This window comes from Sus scrofa, chromosome 17 (assembly GCF_054392235.1).
Source record: "Sus scrofa isolate SSC_HxYL_T2T_F1_AM1 chromosome 17, Sscrofa_HxYL_maternal_Yorkshire_Landrace_v2.0, whole genome shotgun sequence".
Lineage (NCBI taxonomy): Eukaryota > Metazoa > Chordata > Mammalia > Artiodactyla > Suidae > Sus > Sus scrofa.
In genome coordinates this window covers 41,745,541-41,756,095 of record NC_139399.1, presented here as the reverse complement: position 1 = coordinate 41,756,095, position 10,555 = coordinate 41,745,541, and positions in this window count along the sequence as shown.

The following is a 10,555-nucleotide window of genomic DNA, read 5'->3' as shown; positions in this document are numbered from 1 at the left end:
GGGGAGTTCCTGTTGTGACACAGTGGAAATGAATCCAACTAGGAATCATGAGGTTGCTGGTTCGATCCCTGGCCTCACTCAGTGGGTTAAGGATCTGGCATTACCATGAGCTGTGGTGTAGTGTGCAGACGCGGGTCAGATCCCGCATTGCTGTGGCTGTGGTGTAGGCCCATAGCTCTAGCTCTGATTTGACCCCTAGCCTGGGAACCTCCATATGCCACGAGTGCGGCCCTAAAAAAGCAGAAACAAAAACAAAAAACTGGAGTGGTTTCTGTCTCCTGCCTATCTCTAACCAACAGAATTTCGGGCTGTAATTACCAATACTGCAGTGATCACTTTTGGTCATGTGCCCCAGTGCACAAGCACCAAGAGTCTCAGGATATACACTTTTGCTCGACTGTCTGAAAGTAGAGCATTCCTATGAAAACTCTTACAAGCTGAAATGATGTAAAGTGAGGAAGCAATTACCTTAGGACATACCTTGTTATGGAAGGCATATCTTGTTAAATCTAGGCAGAGCAGAGGAGTTCCCGTCATGGCTCAGCAGTAAAGAACCTGACTAGTATCCATGAGGATTTGGGTTTGAACCCTGGACTCACTCAGTGAGTTAAGGATCTGGTGTTGCTGTGACCTGTGGTGTAGGTCACCGTCATGGCTCAGATCCTGTGTTGCTGTGGCTGTGGTGCAAGCCAGCAGCTGCAGCTCCGATTTGACCCCTAACCTGAGAACTTCCACATGTTGTGGGTGTGGACCTAAAAAGGCAGGAAAAAAAAAAAAAAATAAGAGCACAGATGCTCACAGACATGGGTCAAAGCTACTCACTGTTTGTGCAGAGATGCTGAGTGCTTCTCCCCTGCGGAAGGAGGTTGGCGGCACCACTCCCCGCCAGGGTGTTTGCTGCCTGTGTAGCAGTTGCCCAACCTCAAACGCTGAATGCCATTGTTTTCTTTTTTCACTCGTTTTTGTAAAAGTGAAGATCACCTTTAGCTTTCTTTCACTTCACAAAAACAGGTACTAATGTAGGTCTTTCATAAAAGCAAAGTGGTGTAAAGCAAACTTTCGAAAAGTGATGGATACCCGCAGAGCAAAGAGTTGAATTGGAGGTGTGAGAATGCTGGTTTACAGGGATCACGTTTTCCAAAGTGGGGCGTTCACTTACACTCCCACAGGCAGTGTCCCAGAGCTCCTGCTGCTCCACATTCTTTTTTTTTTTTTTTTGTCTTTTTGCTATTTCTTGGGCCACTCCCGCGGCATATGGAGGTTCCCAGGCTAGGGGTCGAATCGGAGCTGTAGCCACTGGCCTACGCCAGAGCCACAGCAACGCGGGATCTGAGCCGCGTCTGCAACCTACACCACAGCTCACGGCAACGCCGGATCGTTAACCCACTGAGCAAGGGCAGGGACGGAACCCGCAACCTCATGGTTCCTAGTCGGATTCGTTAACCACTGCACCACGACGGGAACTCCTGCTCCACGTTCTTGCCAACACTTGGCATTATCCGTCTCCTTAGTTTTTGCCAATATTAGGTACAAACTGGTGTTACATTGTGACCTTAACTTCTGTGTTCCTAAAAATGTGGTTGTTAACTTGAGTTTTAATTCCAACCCCACCATGTACTTACTCTGAATTTAGATGAGTTACTCAACCTCTCTGGGCCTAAGTTACCTCATCAGCAAAAGAAAGGATATTAATAGTATCTAGCTTGGAGTTCCCGGGTGGCCTCGTGGTTAAGGATTCAGTGCTGTCACTGCTGTGGCTCAGGTTTGATCCCTGACCCAGGAACTTCTGCACACTATGGGCGTGGCCAAAACTAAGTAACTACCGCATATGATTATTATACATTTTCTATAGGATAATGCATTTAACTCACTTTACATGGCACTTGGCATTGTAAAGGCTAATGAATGACAGCTTATTATTGCTGTGTAATCACAAATACACTGATTTGTGAAATTATGACTATTATAAATAAACAAGCTTGGAGTTCCTGTCATGGCTCAGTGGTAACAAACCTGTCTAGTATCCTTGAAGATGCAGGTTCGATCCCTGGCCTCGCTCAGTAGGTTAAGGATCCAATGTTGCCGTGAGCTGTGGTGTAGGCCGGCAGCTGTAGCTCCGATTTGACCCTTAGCCTGGGAACTTCCATTTACTACAAGTGCAGCCCTAAAAAGATAAACAAACAAACAAACAAACAAACAATCTTGTTAGCAACCATCATTAGGAGAGATACCTTCCTGGCCATGCAAAATAGCAATGATATTGCTTTCCTATGCCCAGTGCCAACCACTAGCACCCTCTGCCTCTCCCAGCTTCCCATAGCTGGGCTCCCAAACCAAAAGCATCTGCCAATCACCCCTCTACCAATCTGGGAAGATAAACCTGCCCCTCTGCTTCAGTAGTTGTTGTTTTCCAGACCACCCCCCACCCCAATCTGGAACCAGTGTTCAGTTCCTGATCCCAGGTCAGAACAAACTCAGACTGAGCCTAGATGTTGGGGGACAAGGGGATTGAAGTGAAAACAACATCGTCAGTGTGAGTTCCTAGAGCGCGCGCTCGGGGCTGGAGATCACGTTTGTCCAAGGCAGCCTGTGAGCACCAGGGGGAGCCTTTGGATCATGGTCTCACAAAGGAAACGCCGGAGTTTTCTCTGCTAAGGCAGCAAGAACAGGACTGTAGACCCAAGGCTGAGGAGAGAAGGGGACACAGATGTGGGAAGGATTGATGAGGTCAGAAGTTAAAAAATTAGGAGAAGAACAGTTCAAGATGTGACACCTACTGTCAGGGCAGGCAGTTCAGGACTCACATTATGACGACCCAGAAAGGATCAGAGGCTCACCAGGAGCCAGCGTCCAGTCCTGAACCAGTCGTGACACTTTACAGAGCCCATGTGTTCTGGCTGTAGACTGGTAACAAAATGCTCCCAAACTTAAAACAACAACAGTCATTGTATTATTGCAACAACTATTCACCATTGCAGTAAATCACCCTTCCCATGGTTCTGGGGATCAACTGAGCTCAGGTGGGGGGTTCTCACTTTTGATCTCTCAAGTGGCTGCAGTCAGATGGTGCCCAGCTTGATTCATCGCAAAGGCTTATTCACATGTCTGACAGTGGACGCTGGCTGTGGCCTGGGACCTTAGCTGAGGTTGTCAGCTGGAACACGTACCCAGGACCCCTCCATGTAGCCTGGGCTTCCCCATAGCATAGTGGCTGGAGGCCAAGAACAAGCAGTGTCACATCCATTGCATTCTATGCAGCAGAAGCCAGACATCAAGGCCAGCTTGTATTCAAGGGGCAGAGACTTAGACCAACTCTTGATGGGAGGGGCATCAAATAACTTGCAGACAGTTTTAAAGCCACCACATCATGGAAGCCTAGATAGCTTTCCAGCTGCAAGGAACAGGCCCACCTCAGGAGGGGCTTATTGCAAAGTCAGGCAGAATCTCATCAACATCCAAGAGCAGGCACTCCAGGAGGTGAAGGGTAGATCTGGATCTACAAGTTCACTCTGTCCTCCAGCATTACCCTGTTTTAATGTGTTACTGAGAGGAGGGCCCAGCGCCTTGAGATCTCAGGGCCTCAATATGACTGAGGACCATTCCTGGCTATCACTACATGGCTGACATGGAGGTGGATAGGGAAGGTGCTCCTGCTCAGGACCCAGCCACCATCTGCAATGTCACCAGAAGCTATAGCAGGGAAGATACGTTGGAGTCACACACACTGGCTCTTCCACACTTTAGCCGGGCAGCGATGTGTGTTCGTTCTGCCCACAGCCCATTGGCTAGAATTAGTCACATGGTCTGTCTCGCCCCCCCCCCAGGGGGCGGGACTGGGAAGTAAGCTCACCGTCGTGTCAGACCCAAGCTCCAGGTTCTCTCTACAGACCAGCTTCTTCATCCTGTCATTGGGTTCTTATCAGTCTCCACCATTGCTCTAGAAGCTCCTTGGGTACGCACCCAGATTTCGGACACCCAGGCCCCACCCAGGCAAGCCTCTGAATTGGGGTCGGGAGCCGCATCTGCGACCTACACTACAGCTCATGGCAACGCCAGATACTTAACCCACTGACTGAGGCCAGGGATCAAACCAGCGTCCTCATGGATGCAAGTCAGGTTCATTAGCCACTGAGCCACACTGGGAACTCCACAGCTACCATTTTTAAACTCAGGGTAAAACCCCATTCCTCCAACTGAAGTCTGCGAACCAGGGCTTGGGGCTGTTCTGCCGACTGTCCTACCTCCCTGCTTCAGCTTTCTTGCACTTTGGGCTTTACTTCCTGGTCTTCTTTCCGGATATTTTTGTTTTCCACTTCCACTGCTAAAGATTTCACTCTCTGAGTTCCTGTGTGGCCACAGGCGGGGAAGGATCTGGTGTAGTCACTGTTATGGCTCTGGTTACGGTTGTCACTATTGCGGCACAGGTGTGATCCTGCCCTCACCGCCCCCCCCCCCCAATTCCACATGACATGGGTGCAGGGGGAAAAAAAATCACTCTCCTGCTATTTTTCTACCTTCAAACTCTATAGGGAGGGAGCCTGAAGGATCACCTCAGCCCCCCGAAGACATCATAGGTGTTTAGTATAAAGTAGGTGGGTTTTCTGCTCCCCTTCACCCCCTCCTCCCCATCCTCCTCCTCTGATGAGACCTGCTCAGACCTACTCATCAACCCAGGTCCCAAAGTCAGCGGTGCCGCAGATTTAAGAAAGAAGAGACAAAGAAATAGAGTGGGGATCAGGGGGCTACTGCCCTCGAGAGGCAAGAGCAACCCCCTGAGCCAAGTCAGGGTTTTTATTTGCTATTTTCTACTTCCTTGTACCTACAGAATCACATATGTCATTTACAATGTTACTGATCAAGGCTACAGATATGCAAGGCACAAACCCTTTGTATTCATAGATGCTATAAATGATTAACCCTCCAGAGAAAGATTCTATTGTTTATGCTTGAGGCTATTACGCCCTTTCCTCCAACTCCCTTAGGGTTCTGGTCATGAGAACAAGAATGTCAATGGTCAATGGCGACATCTGGAGTATTTGGCAACTTGCTTTCAAGCAGCCACCAGTACGACGTACCCTTCCCCTCTCACTCCCTTCTTCAAGTGCCATCTAGTTTCTTTGATTCACTATGGCCTGTATACATGCATATCTGACAAGCCTCCAACCCTCCTCCTCTTCCTTTGCTGCTTCTTCATCGTCATCATCAGTACATAGGTAATATAATGTAGTGATTAAGAGTTAGGGACTTGACACCAGCGAATAGCATAACTTTTCCTGCCCCGCCCCCTTTGCTGCTCTGTAAAGTGGGGATACAAGAGAAATTACCTCATATAAATGTTGAGCAAATACGGTTGTCGACCAAAAAGAAAAAAAAAAATCCACAACCTGAAAGTTGAGAGTTAAGTTTTATTTGGGATGAAATTAGGACTTAAGCCAGGGAGACAGCCTCTCAGGGAGCCCCGAGAAACCACTCCGAGGCAGTGAAGGCGGAGTTAGGAGATCTAGGAGTTTTTGCAACCAAGGGCAGAGAGCAGGAACAAAAGAGGCCTGGGCTCACTGAAATCATTCCTTTGATATGCACATCAGCTATCGGGGCCAGTATCCTGACTTTTCCCAGCATGCAGTATTCACCGGCTCTCCCCCTTGGAGGTGACGGCATTTACTGAGGACTGTGACATTCTTATCCTTAACTACAGACCTGGCTGAAATACCACCCAAGGAGGAAAAGCGGGAATATCAGGATACGTTACAGGTGAGAGGGAGGTACATGCTGCACACACACATCTTGCAATGCATACACCCATTTTCCAAAAGTTTGTTGCTCATCACCCGAATGTTACTGCCCGTCGCAAGGAGCAGACATCCCCATGAAAGATTTTAGTGCTTTTCTAGTATGACGAGATGCAAGAATTGGGCACATAAAATCTTCTGAAAATATCTTGACTGTCTGAAGACCTGTTCCTCCAGTTTTCCTAGAACACACAGTGCCTCCCTCCCGGTCTCCGTCCTGAGCTCCCCTCAGGGGGCGCGGCGGGTTTGTAGCTGCAGCGGCTCATATTTTACTCCAGCTAAGAGGCTGATGGCAAGTGCCAAACTTCAGTTCACACAGTGAGTCAACATATTTGGGCACATCAGCTTTAGCTATTATGATTAATAACAACCGCTGCCATTTTTAAACTCAGGGTAGTATAGTGGCTGGAGCCTCACTGCCACTGTTCAAATCCCAGCTCTACCATTTACTAATTATGTCCCCTCGGGCAAGTCATTAAACTCTCTGTGCCTCAATTTTGTCATCTATGCAGTGGGGATAATAATATACCTACCTCCTGAGACTGAGTTATACATGTAAAACCAGTTAATATGTGTACAATGGTCACAACGATCATCCAATAGGGACTGTGGATATGCCAGGTAAGCTATTCATTTTCATTATCAATCATCTATCCTAACTACCAGCACCGTATGAGACGTGGTAAAGCTCTTATTGCACCAAACCCTCCACGGCTCTGCAAGGGTGATATTATAGCTCCATTTTATGAATGAAGGAGTTGAGTTTTCATGGAACCAAGTCACCCAAAATAACACAATGGGTACATTTCAGCTCTATCATCTGCCTAAGTAGAGTTCTGACCCACGGAATGATGGTGCTCTTCTCACAGCAGCAGGGGCGGGAGGGGTGTTGTGGGAGAGAGGACACAGAGATGCCAGGTTCCCATGCCCCTCCCCCTCCCTCTGGCAGGGTCCAGGGTGAGACAGCTTGTGTGTGAAAGGAACTCAAAGACATCTCTAGACAACACCCTCTGGAATTGTAGGGGTGTGGAAAAGAGAATAGGGAGCTTGACAAGAGTGAAGCCATTTTGCTGCCACCATCCATCTTGGTGAATTTAAGGTGACTCATACAAGGGCTCTGAGAAAACCTAAGTCATTAGGACTTGAGACACTCCGGGCCCCAATTGTTCTAAAGAAATGCTGACCTTTTATAAATGAGATTTGCAACATTTATTTCAGGTTCTCTCTGTCTCTCTCTCTCTCGTGTATGTATGTGTGTGTGATTTAATTTTTTTAAAGTTTTTTTTAAACTTTATTATTATTATTATTATTATTATTATTTTTTGCCGCACTGGAAGTGTGTGGAAGTTCCTGGGCCAGGGGTTGAACCTGCACCACCCAGCAGCAATCAGAGCCACAGCAGTGAGTACTCAGAAGCCTTAACCCACTAGGCCATTGGAGAACTCCCTCCCAGCATATCTTGAACCCAGTTCAAAAGGAGGATTTCTGCCCTGCCTCTGCTGCAGCGCTACCACCTCCCCACTCCCCGAGTTCTGCTTCTATTTTACAGGGCCAGAATCAAGGTGTGGGGCCAGGCTGCACTCCCTTTAGAAGTTCTAGGGAAGAATCTATTCCTGACCTCATCTAGCCTCTGATGGCTGCTGGCATTTTTTGACTCGAGGCCATAGCACTCCCACTGCTGCCTCTGCCTTGTCCTCTCTGTGTGTAAAAATCTCCCTTTGCCTTCTTCTTACTGAGGATACTCGTGTTTGCATTTAGGGCTCACCTGATAATTCCGGGATAATCTTCCCATTTCAAGATCCTTAACATAATCATATACGCAAATCCCGCCCCCTTTCCATATTAAAAAAAATACATTCGCAAGCTCCAGGGATTAGGATGGAGGGGCCATTTTTCCACCTACCCCAGTAGGTGATCAACAAAAGGGAATTTCTCCCCCATTCCTGCTGCAAATCATCCTCCTGACAATGTACAAGGCTAAAAAGGATTTCCTAAAGTTGGGATTACCTTGGGCCCTGTCAGAAGGCGGAGGGCATGGTTGAACATCTGCTAGACTCTGGCACCATAGCACGTTGGCTGGCTAGGAAGTATGTGTTACTATTCCTATTTGACAGAAAAGAAACTGAGACCCAAAGAGCAGTGGTCAATGAAGGAAAAGCAGGACAAGTGAAAGCAAATGCAACTGGTGTCTCAAATTGTGGTTTCTAATCAACGTTTTTGTATTTCTTGTCTAGTGCTAGCACAGACTAGGGTAACCACTCTGTGGACAGGCGCCATCTCGTGTCCAGGCAGAGTTACGCTTCTAGGAACCCACCCGCTTTGCTGTGGGACTGGCTCCTTCTGCTTTCCTGCTGTGGGACGTGTCCCTGGGCACCGGCACCACGAGCGTCTCTGGCCCTGGAGCTCTAGGTTTGAATTTCAGCTCTGCCACTGACTGAGTGACCTGGGGCAAGTCACTTCTCCTCTTCTGAATCTTAACCCTAAGATGAAAATGATGCTTCTCAGAACTGTGGAGAGATCTTGGGAAAGTGCTTTGAAAACGGAATAACTGGAGGCAATGGAAGGAAGCATTATCTGCAATAAAATAGGTCTGGATTCATTTTGAAAAATACCTATTGTACACCTGCTGTGTGCCAGGTACTGTTCTGGATGTGAGAATGTAGGAACAAATAAAACAGACCAAATTCATGTTTTCCTGTAGTTAATATTCTAGCATCCCAGTTTTTGAGCCATTCATTCCCGTTCCTTCCTTCCTTTCTTCCTTCATTTATAAATAGTTTTCTGGTACTACTATGTGCTAGGCACTTTCCTAAGCAACTGGGCGTAGAGACAGTCCAGTATAGCTGGAGCACAGTGAGCAAGGGCTAGGGCCAGATTTTGTGGGGCCTGAAGCTTACAAAATTTAGGGGATTCTTTTCTTAAATAAAAAGAATGCAAAGCTATAAAGACAGAACTAGATTAGAAAGGGAATTTTTTTAGAATGACAGAAGAAATAACAAATTGTAAAATTTTAAAGCTGACGAAAATCAAAATCTGGAAACATAATATTTTTATGAATGAGCTACATGATATGGCTCTATAATAATTTTTCTCTACACTTTTTGCTGTATATTCTTTGACCTTATAGTCATAGGACAGTAATTTTTTTGTCTTTTTATAAAAATATAAAAATAATAATTCAGTCTTTATAAGATTGACTAACCTTTTTGCGGATGGTTTAAACAATTTTAAGTTTTAAACCTTATGTGGAGTGGATAAGCAATGAGATCCTACTGTATAGCACAGGAGATTGCATCATCTTGTCACTTATGATGGTACATGATAGAGGATAATGTGAGAAAAAGAATGTATATATATGCATGACTGGGTCACTTTGCTGTATGGAAGAAATTAACAGAACACTGTAAACCAACCATAATGGAAAAAATATATATATATATATATTTTTTTTTTGTCTCTTTAGGGCTGCACCCGCAGCATACGGAGGTTCCCAAGCTAGGGGTCTAATCGGAGCTGTTGCTACCAGCCTACAACAGAACCACAGCAACACCAGATCCTTGACCCACTGAGCAAGGCCAGGGATCAAACCTACAACCTTATGGTTCTTAGTCTGATTTGTTTCCGCTGCGCCACAATGGGAACTCCAAAAAATAAAAATCTTTAAAAAATTTATGAGCTCCCATCGTGGCTCAGCGGAAATGAATCCGACTAGGAACCATGAGGTTGCAGGTTCGATTCCTGGCCTAGCTCAGTGAGTTAAGGATCCAGCGTTACCTCGAGCTGTGATGTAGGTCACAGACACGGCTCGGATCTGGTGTTGATGTGGCTGTGGCGTAGGCAGGCAGCTGTAGCTCTGATTAGACCCCTAGCCTGGGAACCTCTATATGTCACAGGTGCTGCCCTAAAAAGACAAAAGACAAAAAATATATATTTTTTTTAATAAAAAAAATAAAATTTTTTTAAATTTAAAAATAGTTTTAAAGTTTAATGCCATGTAAATTCTTAGGATTGTTGCCAAATTTGAGAAAGCCCCTGAATTTCTTTTATACATGAGCTATAAGTCTTCTGATACAGTGACTAAGTTTAAATACCATTTGAGTTGACAGCACCTTAACTAGTTTTATTGTTATCATCCACATGTGGTAGCATAATACGAATTCTGCGTTATCTTCATCCATGTGAGTGTTTCATGTCAAATAAGTGAGAAATTTGGATCTGTCCCCAATGTATTTATATAATTCACTCCTCCTTTTTTTTTTTTTTTTTTTTTTGCCTCTTTGCCTTTTTGCCTTTTTGCCTTTTTACCTTTTCTCGAGCCGCTCCCTCGGCATATGGAGGTTACCAGGCTCAGGGTCTAATTGGAGCCGTAGCCGCTGGCCTACCCCACAGCCACAGCAACTCGGGATCCGGGCCGTGTCTGCGACCTACACCACAGATCACAGCAACGCCGGATCTTTAACCCACTGAGTAAGGCCAGGGATTGAACCCGCAACCTCGTGGTTCCTAGTCAGATTCTTTAACTACTATGCCACAATGTGAACTCCTATAATTCACTCCTCTTAATTAGATTATCAAAAAATCCACAAGTCTTCATTGCTTTGATTTGAAATGTATCTATTCCTCTTAATGAGTTACAATTGTCTCTTGGTATCTGCAGGGCAATTAGTCCCCAGAAGATACCAAAATCCACAGATGCTCAAGTCTCTTATGCAAAACAATGCAGTATTTGCATGAGCTACACACACTCTTACTTTAAACTTTATAGA